A 24,846-nucleotide genomic window follows, 5' to 3' on the forward strand; every position below is an offset into this window, starting at 1 on the left:
CCATACAGTTGGCCAGAGGCAAACATAATTAATAGCCCCCACACTGGAAATTGTCTCAAGAGGTGATACTTACCAAATTTAATTGTAGCAGTAACATGAACTAAATCCAAAGTAAATAAAGCATATTGATACACAGAACCACAAACCAAACATCAAATCAAACTGTCTGGAATCCTATAACCCTTGGAAAAGAAAGGAAAAGAGACAAGGAGAACAAGAGGAGAAAGACAAACATAAGATAGTTGGGGTGTTATAAACAAAGCAGTTAATGAATACAATTCAGCTTTTTGTAAGGAATAATTTTTTACCCAAAAGATCAAGGCCAGGGTAATCCCAAGATGAAGGGATTATAGAGATGTCTAAAAGGCATTTTTTAGATAATGAGAAAGGTCTTTGCTTTGCTTCAGAATCCCAAGGTAACTGATAGAAATAGAATACAAAGCCAAAAGTCTTTAACTTGTTATCAATGCTACATTTGGCTTTAATCAGAACTGTTTACTAACCATGCCTCTGCAAAATATTGAAGTATAAGAAGAAAATGCAAATTGTGCTTAGAATCTATTTCCCCACCCCCTCTAGTAAAATGGCAGGAAAAGTAGATAAAGGTTCAGCTGAAGTAATAAATTAACACTGTTTTCAGAATATTCAGAGAAAGTATCATCATTGGGGAGATTGGAAGGGGTAGGCAAAATATATTTGGACACTTGTCGGGGGGGCAGAAGAATGCTGAATGCTGTGAGACATCTTAGCAACATGCGAGCAGGGAGTTCCTAAAGTATCTCTGCATTTGAGCCCTTCATGTGTCTCCTTATGAGCAGACCATGTAAGTTTGTTCCCCAGATTGGCATCCCCATGCTTTCTTGCTCTTCTGGCTCAGGGAGGAGTCTGAGGAATCCTTCTTTCTTTTCTTGCCCTTGAGAACCCGTGTCCAGAGTCTACTCCAGTGGCCAGAAATAAAGATTTTCTGAATGAATGAGTGAATTTGGTTGGGGGTAAAAGTAAGATAATACTAGCCCAAATCATAGATCTAGAATCAGCAGAACCTATCTACATATTTTTACCCTGTGCAAGGCTCTGCACTTGAACATCTCTGTCAAGTGTTTATATGGTACATGCATGTGCACATACTGTCAAGTTTAATGCAATGTAGAAGTACTGAACCAGAGCTTCATAAACTCTCTGATCTAGAGTTTAATAATTACATTTATATGGAGACCCAAACTTCTAATTTAATTCCACTTATCTTCTTTCTGAATTGTAGTCACCAGATCCCAAGTCAGCTCAGAAATCTTGAGAGGAATTATCTGCCAAACAACCTCCTAACCCTATACTCTTTCCAGCGTCCTGGAAGCTAGATTAGCATTCGTAGGGAATGGGGACTAAGTATAAAAGCCCAGACTGGAAAATAAAAAGATTAAATTAATTACACTTTTTCATGACTAAAATAATCTATGGCATAACAAAAAGTTAAATTGTAGAAAGCAATATTTTTGAAAGAGTCAAACTGGTCTTTAACTGAAGTTTGGCAAGTGGAGATAATGGAAATTGTCCAGCTGTTCTTCATACTTTCAATAAGACCTTTGACTTTCCTGCTTATTCTCTTACAAGGGTAATTTAAATTTGCCACTAAAAATAAAGACATTTTGCTACATGGTCAACATAGACTTTACATGGTAACTGAAACTAGCAAACACTTTTATACTTTACAGATGAAGATTTTGAAGTAATTTGGATTTATTTCAATAAAAATTATTCATTGGACATTTTCAAGTAGAATAATATAAAGATGTTTATTTGATTTTATTGTTCTCTATCAAAAATAGTCATCTTCTCTCCCTGTTTCAATTTCCAAAATATCAATTCTTGAATATTTCAGCCACTAGTCATTGAGTTACTTTAAAGTTGATCCTCTGCTAAAATAAAGAATCAACAATGATCTGATAAATCTAGGATGAGCAAAAAGATGAACAGGATTTTTCAAGGCAAAATTCCAGTTCACTTAGTTTTGTTCTTTTTTAATAGCTCTGGAATCGTATCATTTTAACTCTTTTCAACTATCTTCCTTTTCCTTTCCTCTCACCAAAATATTAAAATATTACTCTATATACTCATCTCTTCCTCCACTTATGTACTCCACTTCTTAACCCTTCCCAGTGAGGCTGTTGTCTTCACCATTCCACTGAAACTGTTAATTTTCAAGATCATTAATAATTTCTTTATTTGGGGGAGGGGCAAGATGGCTGACTAGAGACATTGCTTTGTGGACTGTTCCGGAGGGAAGGAAGGGTTTCAAATAAAGAAGAGGGGAAAGGGGATAAAGCTCAGGTGTAGGTCAAAGAGAGAATTGCCAGAGCCTGTCGGGGGCCTCACAGAAGAAAATTTGTGAAGCAGAGAAGATAAAGGAAAAAAAAATCAGTGAGGATAAAACCCAGAGAGGCTCAGAGCCCAGGGAATGGGTAGGATTGAAATCCCATTCTCTCTCCCACACTCCTTTGATGATCAGCAGGCTACCAAGTTACCTGGAAGCTTTTCCACTCCCGTGAGCCCAAACACAGTGGCAAACACAGAGTTGTGGGGAGAACATGCCTGATCCCAGAGCTTGGACATTCCACACAGGGTTCCCCTCCAAGGACAGTGACCCAAGAGGCTAGAGAGCTGGCTTTCTTCCATTCATACTCTATCCTTCCCCACCACTCTCACCCACTGTAACTGGGGGAACAGCTTGAAACTAGAATTTGGTGAGTGGCCACCTCGCCCCAGCTGGCACGTCTTCCAGTCTGAGGTTTCCACAGAGAGTGGGTCCCACACCTTTCCCCGTGAGGACCTGCAGTAGACTTGGGGTGCCTGATATGGGAGATCTCTGCCCACCAGCATTTCTCAGAGACACACTCCAGAGGGTCAAACAAGCAGACCAGATCCCATGCCCCAAGGACTCGAGTGGGTTGCTGGGAGACACAAAGGGGAGGTTGAGGACATGGACTCAGGAGGTGAAGGAGTCCATGTGGGTGGAACGGATGGGAGAGTAATGGGAGTCTGAGAAGAGTGATCTTGGAGAGCACCCATACCCCTCAAAGGAAAGTTGTGCTGGTAGACTAGGGTGGGTTCTCTGGCAGGGAAGATCCCAGCTTGCGGTGGTACAGCAACCAAGTGTGGCACGTTCAGCTGCCCAGGCTGTTGGGGAATTACTGCTCCTTCCTCACGAGCAGCCTTCCTGGTCTGGAGAGCCTGCCTTGACCCTTCTACCTGTGGCCCCCCCTAGTGGCCTAAAAAACCACTTCTGAGCCCTGCCAAGCCTTTGCAAAGCTTTCCAGGCTGACAAAATCTAACCGAACCCTGCCTTGCTCCTCCACACACCTGCGCTGTAGTGGAGATCAAGCAACCCATTAGGAGCTACAGAGTCCCTCCCAAACCCTGGGTCATTCAAGTGCTCCACCTGAGGGACTAGAACCTATTACAGAAACAAAAGAACAGCAGTTGGCTCTTTCCAGCAAGCATCAATCACTGATAGGGAGAACAACTTTATAGTTCATTACAGCATCTACAAACTCAATCAAACATGCCGGGTCTGACTCTTATTCACAGGTATCACGCATCATCTTGGTGATTAAGCTGGGGTCCCATATAATTAACGCTGCATGGAAGAGGTGAAGAGAGCAGGATAGAGGCAACCCAGGGGACACCACTTTTTAGGAAAGAAACAAAAGGTACAGACAGCTCGATCTGTGAGGGGGTCTTCCTCTTCCACTTCAGACCTCTGGACTGACTGGGGAGCTGCTCAAAGTCTGTGTAGAGGCATTCCACCAGAGAGTAGGTGCAGCAGAGATCTGGTGTCTGCCAATCCCAGGTTTCTGCAACCAATGACATCCTGATTGCTCTTGTGCATGGAGCCAGGTTCACTCAGAACCCAGCCTCCCAGCAGTAGCATTTGCATCACCCCCACCAGGCCAGGGAGGGAACAGATGCTCCCCTGTGTCGTGTCCTGTGACTGGGGGCTAAGTACACCTCCTCCCTGGCATGGGAGCTGAAAAGAAGAGGAGGTTTGGACACCAAAGGTACCATTTGGGAAGCCTGGGGCTACCGCCTCAGTGGGTGCTAGGTGTGAGTGGAGAACCATGGCCAAACAGCAGCTCCAGATGGCCTACATGGACCCTGGGTTGCTGAGACAAACCCCTGCCTAAGCAACTGTGCATCAGCAGTCCCCACGCTGGTGAAATAGCACCCATTATGGGTGTCTCTGCTCCCAAAATCCCCAGAGCCAGCTCTGAAGATCTTGCTGTGCAGAAATGTGATGCTATGCCTCTGTAGCTCCTGGGCTTCCACCAGGCCTTTGATCCCAACCCTGAGATTCCAGATTTGTGCCTGGTCCCCAAGACCCTACTGCTGCATCCCAACCACTATGGCTGGGCTGGCAGAACCTCCCTTATATCCAACACATCACTCAGGACTCCAGCCCTGAGCAACCACCACTCCTGGACATGGTTTGAGAGAGTCCCCAGCAAAGGAGAAGAGGTGCCCTGCAATCCTATTAACCAAGAGTTGAGAGAAGAGGATCAAGATGAGAAGAAACCAGCAAAAGAACCCTGGCAAAATGAAAAAAACAAAATAGTTCAAACCCCCCAAGGGAACACAATGGAGCTACAATAGTGAACTCAACCCACAGGTATATTGCTGAAATGACAGAAACAGAATTCAGAATATGGATGGCAAATAAGATGAATGAAACTGAAGAGAAAATTGAAAACCAACAAAAAGAAGCCAAAAAATATTTCGGGAAATCAATGAAATCATGAAAATGTCACTGGAGAGCTAGACAACATAAGAAAGGATATAATAGAACTTAAAGAAATGAGGGAGTCATTTAGGGAATTTGAAAACACACCAGAAAGCTTTAAAAACAGGCTAAACCAAGGAGAAGAAGGAATCTCACACCTTGAAGACAAGGCTCTTAGGATAACCAGGTCATTCAAAGAGGCAGAGAAGAGTGTAATTAAGTCTGAACAATCATTGACAGAGATACGGGACTATGCGAAGCCAACTATCATTCGTATTATAGGTATCCCTGAGGGCAAGGAGAAACAGCTAAAAGCATGGAAAACCTATTTGAGGAAATTCTTGAGGAAAACATCCCTGTATTGCCAGAAATTCAGACATACAAATACAGGATGGACATTAAACACTGGGAAGATTCATAGCAAACAGGTCATCTCCAAGACACACAGTAACAAACTTAGCCAAAGTCAAAATGAAGGAGAAAATTTTGCAGGCAGTAGGACAAAAGCATGAAATAACCTAAAAAGGAAGACCCATCAGGCTAACTGCAGACTTTCTCGGTGGAAACCTTACAAGCCAGAAGGGATCGGGGCCCCATATTCAATTGACTAAAACAGAACAACTGCCAGCCTAGAATTTTGTATCGTGCAAAACTTCGTTTCACAATAGATGGAGAAATCAAGTCTTTGCCAGACAAGCAAACTCTAAGAGTATTTGTCATGACCATACCTGTTCTTCATGAAATAATCAAAACAGCACTATACACGAATCAGCACAACAGATCCCCACCAGTGTCAATACACTTAAATAAAAAATCCAAATTCACAACTCTTTTTAAACATTAGAAAAAGAGGTAAAACCAATAAGGGACTACCTAACAGGATGAACAGACCAACATCCCACAGCTCAATGCTATCAATTAATGTTAATGAACTGAATGCTCCTCTCAAAAGACATAGGCTGGCTAAATGGATGAAAAAATACAAACCAAGTATCTTCTGTCTCCAGAAAACACTTCTAAACCACAAGGACACACACTGACTCATCACAAAAGGAGAAAAAAAATATTCCACACAAATGGAAATCAAAAGAGAGCAGCTGTAGCCATTCTCATATGAGATAAAATTGACGTTAATCCAACAAAGGTAAAGAAAGACAAAGAGGATCATTATATAATGGTAAAGAGAGCAACAATTCAACAAGACGACATAACAATCCTAAATATATATGTGCCCAACACATGAGCCCCCAGATACATAAAGCTAATTTTACTAGAGCTAAGCAAAGAAATAAATACCACCATTGTAATTACCAGAGACCTAAATACCCCATTGTCAGAGCTTGACAAATCATCAAAGCAGAAAATAAATAAACAAACAATGGACTTAAACCAAACTCTAAATCAAATGGATCTAGCAAACATTTACAGAACATTGTACCCCCAAAAATTATAGAATAAACATTTTTCTCAGCAGGACATGGGACATTATCCAAGTCTGATCATATTTCAGGCCACAAAACAGGTCTCAATAAATTGAAAAAAACCCATTGAAATTATATCATCTACCTTCTCACATCACAATGGAATAAAAATAGTAATCAATCACAAGAGAAACACTCAAACATACACAAAGTCATGAAAATTAAACAACCTACTGCTGAACAAAGATTGGGTCAAGAATAAAACGGAGAGGAGCCAAGATGGCGGACAAGAAAAGCTGCCAGTCAGAGTGTCTCTGCAAAAAAGACAGATTTTAGAAGAAAGTGAAAAAAATAAACGAGCAGAAAAACATAGATCAGGTGAGGGTCGAAAGGAAGGGTGCCTGAAACTACAAGAGACTCCACAGGAAGACGTTGCAGAGAACTGGAAGGATAAAGGTCCCTGAGAGGCTTGGAGACCAGCAACAAGGATAGGTGGAGCAGTTAACTTTCCCCTCCCTTGCATCTTGGACTGTTGGTGGGCTCCTGGGCGGTTGAAGAGACCTGCCAACATCAGCCCAGAGATGGCTGCCACCAGTGAGCAGTGGCCTCTTGTGGACAGGGCACCAGGCTCCCAGCTCCCTCAGGGCACCTCCCCGTGCGCAGACCCAAGCCTATCGGTGGATGCCATATTGCTCCATTCTCTCCTTCTCCTTCCCTACCGGTGCATGCCCAGAAAGACAATTTAGCCATCACACGGAGGCATCTCCAAGGAACGGGACCTTTCCTTTGGGGCCCTACAGCAGACTGAGGGGTACTCAGACTGCGAGCTGCCTACCCGCCAGCCTTCCCAGGTGCTGCTTGCCTGGTGACTCCAGGAGAGCAAGGCAAATCCGGAGGTGGAGTGAAATCGATCCAACTTGGGCACTCTGTAGGTGATTCGAGACCAGAACCCCACCCCCTGGCAGGGTCAGGGATTGATCTTGAGGACCCAGGGGACAGGCCTGCAGACCAGAGCCCGTACACCCAGGTCACAATCGCACTGCCCAGGGGCACAGAAGGGATATCTGTGAAAGACCCTACTGAGGAGTGTGTGCCTGCATTGTACTGCCCAGGGGCACAGAAGGGATAACTGTGAAAGAGCCTACTGAGGAGTGTGTGCCTTCAGGGGCAGATTAGCATGTCTGAGTGGCAATCCTCCTCCCAAAAGAGGGCTGTGCACCCAGCTCAGGCTGTGATCCTGGGCAGGGAAACTCCCGGCACACCTCACAGCCAGGGCAGATCCATTGGCATGAGGTCCTGCCTGCTGGCAGAGGCCAGGGAGAGGCCACAGACTGAGAGAGGGTGGAGGGGAGCGAGACCTGCTCCAGAGTGTGGGTCTTGGACAGCCCCACCCCCCAAGCCCAGTCTTTCCACTGAGTGGAGCCATTTCAGCCCCTCCCAGCAGCTTTGCACACAAGCAAAGAACAGAACTTTGACCCCTACTAACAGCATCTGTGGAGCCTGAGAGCAGGCTTACCCAACCCAGCCCCACCCAGACTCACTCCCAGACCTGCACCCACTGAGGTGGAGAATAAGGACACACCTGGAAGTACCAGGGCCCAACCCACCACCCGAGGCACAAGAAGACCTCTCCAGAGGAAGAAGAGCTGGCTACAGGACCCCAAAACAGCACTGCAGCTCACTCCTCCCAGCAAGTGCCACTTACTGACAGAGAGGTCGTTCGGCACACCCTTTTACTGCATCTACTGACTCACAATAAAGGGTGTGGTCAAATCTCACTCACAAACAACACCTACTGGCTCAGAGACTAAACAGGGCGTGTCATTATCCAAACGAATATCTAAAGGCAAGAAGGAACAACTGATACAGATGGGAAGGAACCAGTGAAAGAACTCTGGAAGTATGAAAAATCAAACGGAAAGCACACCCCCAAAGAGGAACAACAGCTGCCTAACAATTGACATTAACCAAACTCAGAACACTAAAATGACAGAAGAAGAATTTCAAACGTGGATTGTAAGAAAACTCAATGATATGCGAGAAAAAATGGATGTCCAACACAAAAAAACCACAAAAAATCCAGGACTTGGAAAAAAAATTTACTAAAGAAATTGAAATATTAAAAAAAAAAATCAAACCGATCTCCTGGAAATGAAGGACTTATGCAGGAAACTACAAAACACCGTGGATTGTAAGAAAACTCAATGATATGCGAGAAAAAATGGATGTCCAACACAAAAAAAAAACAAAAAATCCAGGACTTGGAAAAAAAATTTACTAAAGAAATTGAAATATTAAAAAGAAAAATCAAATCGATCTCCTGGAAATGAAGGACTTATGCAGGAAACTACAAAACACCGTGGAAAGCCTCAAGAATACGGTAGATCAAACAGAAAAAGGAATCTCAGAGATTGAAGACAACTCCTTCCAATTAAATAAGTCAGTCAGAGAAATCGAGCAGAAAATTAAGAGAAAAGAAATAAGCCTACAAGAAATGTCGGATTATGTGAAAAAACTGAACCTGAGGTTGATAGACATTCCGGAAGGTGAAGAAGAAAACACTCAAGGGTGGATAAGCTATAAGAAGAATTAATAGAGGAGAATTTCCCAGGCCTTGCTAAAAATCTAGAGATACAGGTACAAGAAGCTCAAAGGACCTCAGGAAGATTCAATGCAAATAGGAAGACACCATGTCATGCAGTCATCAGATTGACTAAAATAGTCACTAAAGAGGCACTTCTAAAAGCCTTAAGGCGAAAGAAACAAGTAACATACAAAGGAAACCCCATGAGAATAACACCAGAGTTCTCAACTGAAACCCTAAAGCCATAAGAGACTGGGGCCCCATTCTGACTCTTTTGAAACAGAATAATGCCCACCCTAGAATCTTGTACCCTGCAAAACTAAGTTTCATATATGAAGGAGAAATAAAGACATTCTCAGATAAGCAAAGCCTGAGGGAATTCAACAAGACAAGACTAGCTCTCCAAGAAGTACTCAAAACAGAATTACACAAGAAGGGTAAGCACAATAAACACCCACGAATGTAAAACCCCTCAAAAGTTAAAGATCAAAGGCTAGATTCCACAATGGCTCAAGAGAGAAAACAAAGCAACAAAATGCAACCCAACGGAATGAACAGTAATTCACCCACTTATCAGTTCTCTCAATAAATGTGAATGGCTTGAACTCCCCTCTCAAAGGACATAGGCTGGCCAAATGGATTAAAAAAACAAGCCGAGCATCTGCTGTCTCCAGGAAATGCATCTTACCTGCAAGGATGCATTTAGACTCAAGGTAAAGGGGTGGGAATCATTATTTCAAGCAAACGGAAGCCAAAACAAGGCTGGTCTGGTAGGTTTGATTTCAGATAACTTACTTTTTAAGTCAAGAAAAGTAATGAAAACAAAGAGGGTCACTATATAATGGTGAAGGGTACAGTTCAACAAGAAGACATAACACTTCTAAATATGTATACACCTAAGTTAGGTGCACCCAGATTCATAAAGCAAACTCTACTTGGTCTAAACAAATTCATAAACAGCAGCACCATAATAGCTAGAGACTTCAACACCCTACTGACAGCACAGGACAGACACTGCAAACAGAAAATTAACAAAGAAATAATGGACTTAAACAGAACTCTAGAATAAATGGGCCTGACTGACATTTATAGGACATTCTACCCAAAAACCACTGAATACACGTTCTTCTCATCAGCTCATGGGACATTCTCTAAGATTGACCTTATTCTAGGACACAAAGCATGTCTCAAAAAACTTAGAAAAATAGAAGTCATACCATGCATCTTCTCAGATCACAGTGGAATAAAAACAGAAATCAACCCCAAAAGAAACTCATCTCTACAGAAAGTCATGGAAATTAAAAAACCTTCTGCTGAAAGATTCCTTCATAAACGAGGAAGCAAAAATGGAAATCAAACGATTCTTTGAACTAAATGACAAAGGTGACACAAGTTATCAAAATCTGTGGGACACAGCCAAAGCAGTCCTGGGAGGAAAGTCTATTGCCATAAATGCCTATATCCAAAAGTCAAAAAGATCACAAACAGACAAGCTAATGAATCGACTCAAAGAACTGGAAAAAGAAAAACAGACCAACCCCAAACCCAGCAGAAGAAGGGAAATTAATGAGATCAAATCAGAACTAAATGAAATTGACAACAGGAAACTATATGGAAGATTAATAAAACAAAAAGTTGGTTTTTTGAAAAAATGAACAAAATTGACACGCCTTTGGCTAAACATACGAAAAACAGAAAGGAAAAATCTCTAATAAGCCCCATCAGGAATAAAAAAGGAGAAGTTACAACCGAGGCCGTGGAGATTCAAGATGTAATTTATGAATATTACAAAAACCTTTATGCACACAAACTGGAAATGTGGAGGAAATGGACAAACTTTTGTAAACACACAGCCTACCAAGGCTCAACCAGGAAGAAATAGAATTCCTGAACAGACCAATATCAAGGACCGAAATTGAAACAGCAATAAAAAACATTCCAAAAAAGAAAAGTCGCAGACCAGATAGTGTAATACCCGAATTTTACCACACCTACAAAGAAGAACTGGTGCCTATCCTGCAGAAATTATTCCACAACATCGAGAAGGATGGATTCCTCCCCAACACATTTTATGAAGCCAACATAACCCTGATATCAAATCTAGTAAAGGGCGCAACAAAAAAGGAAAACTACAGACCAATATCCCTTATGAATATAGATGCAAAACTTATCAACAAAATTCTAGCTAACCGAATCCAGGTGCGTATTAAGAAAATTATCCATCATGACCAAGTGGGCTTCATCCCAGAGATGCAGGGATGGTGCAACATATGCAAATCTATAAACGTAATTCACCACATAAACAGAAGCAAAAACAAAAACCATATGATTCTCTCAATAGACGCAGAAAAAGCATTTGACAAAATTCAACACCCTTTTATGATAAGAACGCTTAACAAAATAGGCATAGATGGGGCTTACCTAAAAATGATACAAGCCATTTATGACAAACCCCAGCCAACATCATACTGAATGGGGAAAAATTGAAAGCATTCCCACTTAGAACTGGAACCAGACAAGGTTGCCCACTATCTCCACTTCTATTCAACATAGTGCTGGAAGTCCTGGCCACAGCGATCTGGCAAGAGAGTGGACTTAAAGGCATACAAATGGGAACAGAAGAGGTCAAACTCTCACTATTTGCCAATGACATGGTATCATATCTAGAAACCCCATGGATTCAACCAAGAGGCTCCTGGAATTGATAAATGAATTCAGTAAAGTCTCAGGGATACAAAATCAATACACACAAATCACATGCTTTCATATACACCAATAATAGTCAAACCGAAAACCAAATCAAAGACTCAATTCCCTTCACAATAGTAAGAAAGAAAATAAAGTACCTAGGAATATATTTAACTAAGGAGGTAAAAGAACTCTACAGGGAGAACTATGAAACATTGAGGAAGGAAATAGCAGAGGACATAAACAGGTGGAAAACCATACCATGCTCGTGGGTCGGCAGAATCAACATTGTTAAAATGTCTATACTACCCAAAGTGATCTACAGATTCAATGCAATCCCTATTAAAATACCAACATCATTCTTCACAGATGTAGAAAAATTGATTGTACGCTTTGTATGGAACCAGAGATAACCCCACATAGCAAAAACAATTCTAGGCAATAAAAACAAAATGGGAGATATCAATTTACCAGACTTCAAGCTTTATATAAGGCTGTAGTAATCATGACAGCTTGGTACTGGCACAAAAAATAGAGTCACTGACCAGTGGAACAGAACTGAGAACCCAGATATAAAACCCTCCTCATATAGCCCTTTAATCTTTGACACAGCAGACAAAAACATACACTGGGGAAAAGAATCCTTATTCAATAAATGGTGCTGGGAAAACTCGATAGCCACATGTAGAGGACTGAATCAGGATCCACACCTTTCACCTCTCACAAAAATCAACTCACGCTGAGTAACAGATTTATACCTAAGGAGTGAAACTATTAAAATTCTAGAGGAAAATGTTGGAAATACTCTTCTAAACATTGGTCTTGGCAAAGAATTTACGAAGAAGACCCCAAAGGCAATCAGAGCAACAACCAAAATAAATAAACGAGACCTGATCAAATTAAAAAGCTTCTGCACAGCCAAGAAAACTGTCACAAGAGCAAACAGACAATCTACAGAATGGGAGTGAATTTTTGCGTTCAACAAATCTGATAAAGGTCTGATAACTAGAATCTACTTAGAACTCAGGAAAATCAACAAGAAAAAGTCAAACAAAAAGTGGGCTATCAAAAAGTGGGCAAAGGACATGAATGAAACGTTTCAAAAGAAGACAGAATAATGGCCAAAAAACATATGAAAAAATGTTCAACATCTCTAATCAGGGAAATGCAAATCAAAACCACATTGCGATATCGCTTATCTCCAGTGAGACTGGCCTTTATCAAAAAGTCCCAGAACAATAAATGTTGGCGTGGATGCGGAGAGATAGGAACACTAATACACTGCTGGTGGGATTGCAAACTAGCACAACCTCTGTGGAAAGCAATATGGAGATACCTTAAAGAGATACAAGTAGAATTACCATATGACCAAGCAATCCCATTACTGGGCATCTACCCCACAGAACAAAAGATACTCTATAAAAAAGACACCTGCACCCTAATGTTTATAGCAGCACAATTCGCAATTGTAAAGATGTGGAAACAACCCAAGTGCCCATCAATACATGAGTGGATTAATAAAATGTGGTATATATATACCATGGAGTACTATTCAGCTATAAGAAACAATGGTGATATAGCACCTCTTGTATTCTCCTGGATAGAGCTGGAACGCATTCTACTAAGTGAAGTATCCCAAGAATGGAAAAACAAGCACCACATGTACTCACCATCAAATTGGTATTAACTGATCAACACATAAGTGCACAGATAAGAATAACATTTATTGGATGTCGGGTGGGGGGAGGGGGAAGGGGGAGGAGGGGATGGGTATACACAAAGAGTGCGATGCACACCATCTGGGGGATGAACACCCTTAAACCTCGGACTCGGTGGGGGCAAGGGCAACATATGTAACCTAAATATCTGTACCCCCATAATATGCTGAAATAAAAAAAATATGAATGATAAAGAATAAAACTGAGATGGACATAAAAAAAATTCTACAAACTGAATGACAAATGGGACACAACCTGTCAAAATCTATGGGACGCAATGAAAGCATTCCTCGGCGAAAACTCATAGCCTTAAACGCCTACATCAAAAAGACATAAAGATCACAAACTAACAACCTGCCGTCACACTAAAAGAAACAGGAAAAGTAGGAATAAACCAAATCAAACCAAAAACTAGCAGAAAAGATGAAACAACTGAGGCCTGAACAGAACTAAATGACTTGAAAAACAAAAGACAATGTAAACGATTAACAAAACAAAAAGTTGCTTCTTTGAAAAGATAAAATTGATAGAGCTCTTGCTATATTAACCTAGAAGAGAAGAAAAAGGGCCCAGATAATCTCAATCACAAATAAAAAAGGTGACATTACAACTGATACCACAGAAATACAAAACATCATCCATAAATACTATGTAAATCTCTATGTGCATAAACTAGAGAATGTATAGGAAATGGTCAAGTTCCTAGACACACACAACCTCCCAAGACTCAAGCAGGAAGAAATAGATCTCCTGAACAGACTGATAACAAACAGTGAGATTGAAATAGTAATAAAAATCCTCTCAACAATAACAAAGCTCTAGAGCAGATCGACTCACAGCCAAATTCTATCAGACCTACAAAGAACTGGTACCCATAATACAGAAATGTTTCCATAATATTGGCAAAGGAGGGAAACCTCCCCAAGTCATTCTATGAAGCCAGTATCACCTTGATACCAAAGCCACGAAAGCACACAACAAAAAAGAAACCTACGGAGCAATAAAATATCGCTTATGCATGTAGATGCAAAAATCCTCAATAAAACACTATTGTACCAAAAAAATAATCCATCAGGACCAAGTGGGCTTCATCCCAGATATGCAAGGATGGTTCAACATACATAAATCAATAAATGTGATTCACCACATAAACAAAAACTAAACAAGACCACATGATAATTTCCATAGATGCAGAAAAAGCATTCACCAAAATCCAGCATTCTTTCATGATGAAAGCCATCAACAGACTACGCATAGAAAGAATATATCTTAAAAGTATAAAAGCCATATATGAGAAAGCCACAGCCAACACATACTGAATGGGGAAAGGCTGAAAGCATTCCCCTTAAGAACTGGAACAAGAGAAGGATCCCCACTGTAACCACTTCAATTCAACATAGTGCTGCAAGCCCCAGCCAGAGTAAGCAGAGAAGAGAAGAATATTAAGGGTATCCAAATAGGGAAAGAGGAGATCAAACTATTGATCTTTGCTGATGACATGATCTTGTATCTAGAAAACTCCAAATATTGCACCAACCATCTCATGGAATTGATAAATAATTTCAGCAAAGTCTCAGGATACAAAAATCAATGTACATAAATCAGTAGCATTTCTATATAATAAAAAGTCAAATTGAGTCTCAAATCAAAGACTCAATAGTATTTACAATAGCTACAAAAAACGTATCAAGAAATACACCTAACCAAGGAGGTGAAAAATTTCTACAAGGAATACTATGAAACTCTGATGAAAGAAGTTGCAAAGGATATAAACAAATGGAAAAATATACCTGCTCATGGATAGGTAGAATCAATATCCTTAAAATATCCATATGACCCAAAGTGATTTATAAATTCAATGCCATTCCCATCAAATTACCAAAGTCATACTTCACAGATCTAGAAAAAATAATTCTGCAGAAATGAGTCCAAATAGTAAGAGCAATCTTAAGCAAAAAGAACAAATCTGGAGGCATCACATTACCAGACTTCAAACTATATTACAAGGCTATAGTAACCCAGTGTGGTATTGGCACAAATATAGAGACATAGACCAATGGAACAAAACAGAAAACCAAGATATAAAACCATCTACCTATAACCAACTGATCTTTGACAAAGCAGACAATAACGTACACTGGGGAAAATAATCCCTATTCAACAAATGGTGCTGGGAAAACTGGATAGCCACATGCAGAAGAATGAAACATGACCCAAACCTCTCACCATTGACAAAAATTAATTCAAGATGGATAAAAGACTTAGGTCTAATGCATGAAACCATAAGAATTCTAGATGAAAATGCAGGAAAAACTCTTCTTATTATCAGCCTAGGAAAAGAAATTATGACTAAGATGCCAATGGCAATCATGGCAACAATAAAAATTGATAAATTGGATTTGATTAAACAAAAAACTTCTGCACATCTAAGGAAACAAATGACAGAGCAAATAGACAACCTACAGAATAGGAGAAGATATTGGCAAGCTACACATTCAATAAAGAGCTAACAATCAGAATTTACAAAGAACTCAAGCAAATCATCAAGAAAAAACAAACAACTCTATTAAAAAATGGGAAAAAGAAATAAACAGAAGCTTCCCAGAAGAAGAAAGACAAATGGTCAATAAACATATGAAAAAATGCTCAACATCTCTAATCATCAGGTAAATGCAAATTAAAACCACAATGAGATATCACCTTATCCCAGTTACAATGGCTTTTATTAAAAAGTCCAAAAACAATAGATGCTGGCATGGATGCAAAGAGAAAAGAATGCTTATACTCCTTGGTGGGCCTGCAAATTGTAAAACTTCTTTGGAAAACAGTATGGAGATTCCTCAAACAACTAAAAGTAGACCTACTACTTGATCAAGAAATCCCACTACTGGGTATTTTTCCAAAGGAACAACTTTTCATCAAACAGACACATGGACTGAACTGTTTATTACAGCACAATTCCCAATTGCAAAGATGTGGAATCAACCCAAGTGCCCATCAATTCATGAGTGGATTAATAAAATGTGCTATATGTATACCATGGAGTACTACTCACCCATAAAAATTGATGAATTAATACCTTTTGCAACAATCTGGATGAAACTGGAGGCCATTCTCCTGTGTGAAGTTTCTCAAGAATGGAAAACAAACACCACATGCACTCACTATTAAATTGGAACTAACCAATGAGCACACGTGTGCAGAGAGGGAGTAAAACTCAGTGAAAATCAACCAGGGGGGAGGGTAGAGTAGTAGAGGGGGAAAAAGTCAACCTAATAGGTACTATGAACACTGTTTTAGTGACAGGTTCACCTATAGCCAGGACTCAAGCATTGCAAAAACGTTCCATGTAACCTTAAGCATTTGTACCCCCTTAATATTTTTTTTTTTTGAGACAGAATCTCACTGTGTTGCCCGGGCTGGAGTGAGTGCCGTGGCATCAGCCTAGCTCACAGCAACATCAAACTCCTGGGCTCAAGCAATCCTTCTGCCTCAGCCTCCCGAGTAGCTGGGACTACAGGCATGCACCACCATGCCCGGCTAACTTTTTCTATATATTTTTAGTTATCCAATTAATTTCTTTCTATTTTTAGTAGAGACGGGGTCTCGCTCTTGTTCAGGCTGGTTTCGAACTCCTGAGCTCAAACAATCCGCCTGCCTCGGCCTCCCAGAGTGCTAGGATTACAGGTGTGAGCCACCGCGCCCGGCCCCCCCTTAATATTTTGAAATAAAAAAGGTAATTCCTTTATTTTGAATTCAATGACCTTGTTTTCACAATTCCTATGTGGGACTAGCAAACAATGCTCACTTTCCCTGAAAATTCTTCCCCATCCTAGTTTCCATCACAGGATGTTACTCTGATTGTTCTTAATTGAACCCTTCTGTTTCCTTTTGCTCCTACTCCTTTCATATCCTCCTAAATGTGAAAATTCACCAAGGTCCTGTCCTGTCCTCAGCACTTTTCTCATCTCATTCTAGAGCCCTCTTGTCATCACATTCTATATTTCCTCCCTCCTGGTGAGTTCATAGTTTCATGGACCTCTACGTGTATGACTCCCATATCTACTCTCTTCCTACCATCTTTCCCAAACTCTAGTCATACATTTCCAACTAGCCACTGGTGATCTCTACTTGTATGGCCTGTTTTGCACTTTAATTTAAACAACACATCCATTCATATGTGAACAAATATTTATTTAGAAATGTATCATATTATAATTATATTTTGGGTAATAAGTAGAAGAGGTAGATAAATTGCTGCTCATCACTGTTGAATTTTGAAATAGCACTATTCTGCAGCAGAACGCTACAAAGTATCTTTAACTTTTGATATCAATAAGTGAGGAGGAATGCTAGGAAATGAACTATAAAAATATTGGCCTGGCCTCAAAATCTCTTCTGTTAGGTACAGAAATCTGCCTTATATGACTTGAAACAGTTACTGTGGAAGAGTCAATCTCTACAAATTAAGAAAATATTTAGAAAAAAGTTGAATGCTATTATATATTATTCAACAACATGCCATCTGTCTTTTTTATCACATGCTTTTACATAGACTAATGACTCACCATTAATAATATGAAATAAAAATTGCTATATATTATTACTAAAAAAGAGAATTAATGATCACTATTCAACACTAAATATTTTGAAGAAATTTTATGGCATCAAATGCTGGTCCTTTTTATAAATGTGTGTATAGAATTCAGTCGTAATTACCGCATTCATTGGGAAAAATTCTAACTAGTTTTCCTTTTAACTGTTTTTGGAGAAATCCATGTTCTGATAATCCAAGGATTCAGATTTTGCTTTTTTCTTGTGCCAAATTTCTTCCTTGAGCATGAGCTCTTGCACAAGATGGAATCTAATTTTTGTGCTAATGGTTCTGTTTTAGGTGTTTTGTATACATTCTAAGCAATATGATGTTTACATACTGTTTCCCTAGTTTTATACATTAACCTAAAAGTACAATTCTAAGACTTCCCTATGTAACCACATTATGAAAGCAAAAAGTCAAATCCATCTCTGTAAATGTGTGATTTTCAGAGAGTAATTAGATATCAATTTACAGTAAATCCACTTGGACATCTAGACATAAATTATTTAGACAAGATTGTGTTAGATGCTTTGGGTTTTCAAGAAACCTAGAGTGACTGAATTTTTAACATACACACATGCTGTGTGGCTGGTGGGATCTCTCCCAAGCAGTCCTCTCCTAGGATGTGTAGTTTAGTTCCTGAGTTTAACTTTTGGTAGAGTCACATTAAATCCCAAGCAAGATATATACTCCTCTCTTCAGCTCCCCATGGAGAGCCTAACCGTAACCACTCAATTTCTAAGGGGATACAAACACATACAAAACAAAACTCACTCTTCAATTTTAGGTTCAAAATCAAATCATAAATCCTAATCCTACGAGACAGTTGTAAATGTTTAGTCATATTTTCTTCATAATATTTTTGTACTTACATTTCAACATCCTCTTTCCAAAAAAGGGAAAAAAAAGATCACATGAATTCAAAATCTGGTATAGAGTTAGCCTTACTCTGGATGTTGTCACATTTCCTACTTAATCACTTTAAAACTCGCCAGGTGTTTGTTTTATCATCTGTCAAACTCTAATCACCACCACCAACTCTGGTTGTTTCCTCAACATTGCTTAGAAAGTTTAAATTTAGCACCTTTATTCTTAAATTTTAAGTAGAAATTCACTGAAAATGTTTCACCCCAACTAATGCCTATTTTGAGATACTCAAAATATTTAGCCGATGCATAATACCAATTATATTTACGTTTCTGAAAGTGTGAGATCAGTTTCCATGATTTTCAGTAATCAATTTCCAATAATAACACTTGTAGGAGCTTTCTTCCATGATATCCTTCATTTTAAATTATTCATATTCAGCTTATGAAAATGATGAGAGGCAAAGAAAGGTTTTTGTGACCTACTCAAATTACACAGGCAACAGCCAATAACAAATATCTAACCCTTAAAGATAAGTGCTGTAGTTAAAAGCTTAAAATCTCTCCCCAAAACAATTTGTCTTACCTACTTTTCATTAGATCGCAAGAAAATTATAGGGTAAATTTCCTATATTGGGAGAAAGGTACACATTCAGCATTCTAACTAATACACTGTGCTATTTTAACTTTGATTTTCTACTCTGAAGAATTCTAAGTTATCTACTTGATGTAACAGACCAATAGGATTATCCTTGCTATTGCTACAGACCAATTACTTAAGAAGTATTTTCATCATTTTCTAAGTTCATCAGAAAAGCAGTATTGCAATGACTTGTAAATTAGTTTCAGAGCCACATTTGGAGTGGGTAATTAGTAAATATCAATTAGTAGGCAGAACAGCATAGAGGTTAAGATAATGTTTTCCTGAATCAGACAAACCTGGGGAGTACTTTGCTAACTCTGTAACCTCGCTAGCTCTTTGAGCCTGTCTCTTTTTCCTAAAAATGGGGATAATAAAAGTACTGGCTTCACTGACCTGTCCCAACAATTAAGTGATATAATACATGGAAAGTTCTTACCACTACACCTGGCATATGTTAAGTACTCAATGAATGATAGCTCTTAATATTATTATCAACTAAAGCTGACAAATTTTGCATGAGAAATTAAAATGAGATGATTTATCATATTTTTAACAAATTAAGCAATTGTCTATGTCTGTCTTCCTTCTAGATCAACATTTAAATATCATAGTGGAGAGAACAGTTTCCAATATCATACAACTACTATTAAATATATACTTGCTGTTATAATTTGAACATTGAAAAATATGCTGCATTTATGGTGAAATGACTAAGAGGTAATGGAGAAACAGACAAAATTTTCTCATGTAGTAACTGTTACCAAAGATGAATATTCTCTGGTGTTTAAAAGGTGAAGTTCTATTTGTCTTGACTAATTTTTGGAAATACCCCAAGCAGAAATGATTCGCTCCACCCCAACTCTGTGACAGGGTGTCATTTCTCAAAAGAAAATGATGCTACTAACCTCTCTACTCCCCCGGACCTCGTTCCCACCTCACTCTCAAGTGCAGGTTTATGGATGAGGACACATTTGCCTAGTTAGGCATCATCCTGACTTTATTTCCAAACCATATGATGAGATTTTAATGTAGTATTGACATAATTTCTACTCGACACCTATATAAAAGAAAATATGTAGGTAACACAGTGTTTAGGAGCGGATTCTAATGTCAGAACAACCTGAGTTCTAATCCCAGCTCTGCCATTTCCAGTTCTTTGGTCTTGGGCAATGTACTAATGTTTCTGGATCTTAGATATAACCCCTCCAATTACATAAAATAGATCTAATAGTAGAACTTACTTCATAACGTTATTATAAGGATAAATTAAATTAGATAATGTATGTAAAGTACTGGGCACAGTACCCGACATATATAATGCATAAAGAAGTGTATGCCTTTACTATTACTAGAGTCAAATCTTGATTATTCATGCTAATGAGCCACTAGTGCAACCAAAAAATCTAACAGCACCGAATACTTTAAATACACAGTCTTTGAATTTGTCATGATGTTTTTATACTTATACTTGAATTTTGCCTGATGTTCTGGCAATCTGCAACATTTCAAACAAACTAATAAAGCTGAAATGTGAGGCCTGGAGTAGAAAATAATCCCCTTGCTTAAAATTATTTTTTGCTGGCCAAGTGTAAAAGTCAGCTTTGTCTCTCATTTTAATAAAAACAGTCGTCATAAATGAGCTGCCCCTACTCTCTAAATGTGTTTTTGTTTAATCTTGGTCTGGATTGGAGGAAGTAATTAAGTGCTGAGTTTAAAAGGCTTCCCAGTGGGCTACAAAGTAGAATTCAAAGCGAACAGATGGTCAGATAGTCACCAACATAGTCTCTCTTAATCTGTTTATCAGTAAGGAATGGAATACAAAATTTATCACTGATAATTCAGTTACAGTAAAAAGTATTTTTGTAAGCAATACATGGTTGACTAATGTTAACTAATGGTTGACTGCACAATACACATTTTGGAAAAGATTTTAAAGATTAGCCACAGACAATTAGAACATTCAACCTGATTGTGTCTGAGGATTTAATTTATTTTATTCCCCAGGGCTACCCAGAGGGTGTGTTGACTTTAAGGTTTATTGAACAAAACCCTTCCTCAACAGAATTACTAGTCTTTGTGCTAGAGATGAATCCTCTTCCATTAAATGTGAATTTACAATGTGTTGTAATCTTGAGAAACAAAACATGGCATGTTACTGTGTCACAGCCGGTCAAGACATACACGAACAATTCTGAAGAGGCAGAAATCACTTCCTATAGACAGACAACTTGGAAGCTACATTGCTGCTACACAGTTCCCATCAAGAGAAACAAGATATTAAGGCCTGAATTTTTACACCTTGACCTATACAAGATCAGTTTAGGCTTTCCAAATGTGCATGTCTTCCCTCTCTCTCTAATCATGGGTGAATAATCATTTATTCCTATTTCCCATTTATTACTGACATTCACCTTTAGACATGCTATCTTTCCTCCACACTAGCTCCCCATTTTTGTATTCTCTGTGTACGTGCCCAGGCAACTCTTCTTCCAGTTATAGGACTTACTCATTCCCCTACCTCTTATGTCCACATTTATCTCCTCATGCCTACTAGATGCCACGAGTCACTGGGAGAATGGATTTCTTGATGGTTAAGCACATATTCCTTGGATTTAACACAGCTTGAGCTGGATTCAAGCTCTTGGTTTACTAGCTGTGTGACCTTGAGAAAGTTGTTTAACTTCTCTGAACCTGCATACTGTACTTCTTTCTCTGAAAAACAGATAATCATAGTACCGAATTCATACTGTCAAGAAAAAATAAAACAGTACCCGACACACTTAAGTGTACCTACTGGCTATCATTATTATGCCTACCATTAGGAAATCCCTTGCATTGGCAAAGATTTTTTGGGTAAGACCTCAAAAGCACAGGTGACCAAAACAAAAATAGACAAATAGGAATACATCAAGCTCAAAAGCTTCTCCACAGCAAAAGAAACAATCAAAAGAGTAGAGAGACAACCTATAGAATAGGAGAAAATAACTGCAAACTATACATCTGACAAGGAATTAATAATCGGACTATACAAGCAATTTAAACAACTCAACAGGAAAAAAAATCTGTTTTAAAAAGTGGGCAAATTATCTGAATAGACATTTCACAAAAGAAGACATACAAATGATCAACAGATATGAAAAAATGCTCAATATCACTAATCATCAGAGAAATGCAAATCAAAACCACAATGAGATATAATTCTACCCTAGTTAAAATGGCTATTATCAAAAAGACAAAAAGTAGCAAATCAAAAAGATATCAGCACTCTCATGTTTATTGTAGAACTAGTCACAATAGCCATGATGTGGTATGAACCTAAGTGTCCACCTATGGATGAACAGATAGAGAAAATATGGTATGAATACACAATGAAATATTATTCATCCACAAAAAAGAATAAAATTTTGTCATTTCCAGCAACATGGATGGAGGAGGGCATTAAGGGAAATGAACTAGGCACAGAAAGGCAAATATCACATGTTCTCATGTGGGAGCAAAAAAAGCTGATCTCATGGAGGTAGAATGATATTTACCAGAAACTAGGAAGTGTAATGGGGAGAGAGGGATGAAGAGAGGATGGTTAATGGGTACAAAAATTACAGTTAGACAGAAGGAATAAGTTCTACTCTTTGATTGCACAGTAGGGTGACTATAGATAACAATAATTTAGGCTATATTTCAAAATAGAAGATTTGGAATGATTTCAACACAAAGAAATGATAAATGCTTCAGGTGATGGATATCTTAAATATCTTGGTTTGATCCCCATAAATATGTACAATTATCATGTAGTGATAAAAAATAAAAATAAAAAATAAATACATAGCAAAGATGAATATATTTGCTTTCATTTCTAAACTTTTAAGAAGCAAGTGCTACTCATCTGTATTAGGGCAGAGCTAAGTGCAAGTTTGAAAACTTATTTTTTTTTATTAAGCTATGAAGTACAGGGAGTTTTGAGATATAAAAAAAATAAGTTAATATTGTCATGTCAATTACCACAGATCCCAATCATCCCATAGACCAGTATAACATCTATATTATTGGTTATATCATGACACCCAGCAGGAAGAGTCAGAAGACAGAAATTACCAATCCAAAGCCAAGAAGCTTTTAAATGCTCTTCAGGTAACCACACTTAGTCACTTATACAAGTATGTCACTTTGTGCAATTGTTCAGTTCTATCAGGACGTTTGCCCCAAAATTTGTAATTCATATATTAAAACCAACATGGCAGCAGTCATAAAGGAAAAGTTCAGTAATGCAAACTGGAGTCTCTTTCTGAAGTACATCACCACCCCATTTATGTTATAAAAGAGCTCTTTCCTAAAGTGTATATACACTTTGTACTGTTTTGGTATTATTTAAAAATACTCTAAGATTATAATAAAGCAAGGACTTACTTTGGCAATATTTAGTAGAATTTTGATAACAGGTTCATACGAACCGTATTTATTGCAACAATAGATAAATCTTTAATAACCCACAAGAAAAAGATTGAAACAAAACCCAAATACCATAAACACCTGCCAGTTGCATAATGTTGAACAATGGAGTCCAATAAGGAAATAACAGAAGACAGAATCCATTTCTAAGACTCTCAGAAATGTAAGTCTCAACAAAGAAAGAGGTGCAGTTGTTCTTACGTGAATAGAAATTCTGAAAGCAGTTTCTTCTTGAATCTGCTTTTGGGGGAGGGGTAGAAGAGGGAGAAAGCAAAGAATAAATAGCAGCATTGAAACTGCCTGGCTCCCAAAGCGAAACTAACTGCCTGATCTATTCAGTCTAATTAGGGCTTAACCAAAGGCATTAAGCTTGTTTCTGAAACTTTGCAATTACTTTATTAGACTGAGACTCTGAGCAACTCAAATTTTACTTTGACGTATCAGAATAAAAATGTATGGAAAATAATGAGGCAAGAGGCTCATAAAGTGGGGTCTAAAGGAAATACAAAAGGTTTTCTTTTTTTCAACCTAAAGTTGCTCAAAACTGTAAGATTAAGTTTTCTGATATTTCAAAACTGTCTAAACGCATGCACATATGGTGGCCAGAGAAGACAAAGTTCAAGGGTCAAGGTTCTTGTGATTTAACATAATCTTCAGTTTTATTGCAAATCCTCTTGAGTGTAAATAAGCAAGCCAAAAAACAAAAACACCCAGCAACAACCTGGAGTAGCTGCTGTTCTAAAGTTCAAGAAGAGGGAGCACTGGTTCCTATAGCCTACATCCTGAACCTACAGGTCTGTTCTTGCCACTGTGGGCTTTTTCCTTAAGTTGTGAAAAACAGTGGTACTTTCATTTATCATGGATACACACTCAGATTTCACCCCAGTTTATCTTATTCTCCACATAGCTCCTGAAAAATTATTATTCTAAATAAAAAGCAAGTGAATCCAGAGGGGACAGTGTCCTATCATTTGAAGCAGCAGCAACTCAGCAACCTGCCACAACAAAAGAAGCCACTTGTAAGTTCCCTTTCCAGTTCTCAACATATTTGAAGCAATTAGGGAGTGTTAAAAGTAAAATCTTTTTAAAGAATAGAAAAAGTCAAACTGAGA

The 24,846-nt window shown here is 38.7% G+C and overlaps 1 protein-coding gene across 1 annotated transcript in view; it reads right to left on the reverse strand.

The window, feature by feature from the left end:
* SH3BGRL (SH3 domain binding glutamate-rich protein like) overlaps window positions 1–24,846 on the reverse strand; it is a 101,744-nt gene that overhangs the window by 75,852 nt on the left and 1,046 nt on the right. The window lies entirely within an intron of this gene.

Source organism: Propithecus coquereli, unplaced genomic scaffold (genome assembly GCF_000956105.1).
Source record: "Propithecus coquereli isolate 6110/MARCELLA unplaced genomic scaffold, Pcoq_1.0 Scaffold86, whole genome shotgun sequence".
NCBI lineage: Eukaryota > Metazoa > Chordata > Mammalia > Primates > Indriidae > Propithecus > Propithecus coquereli.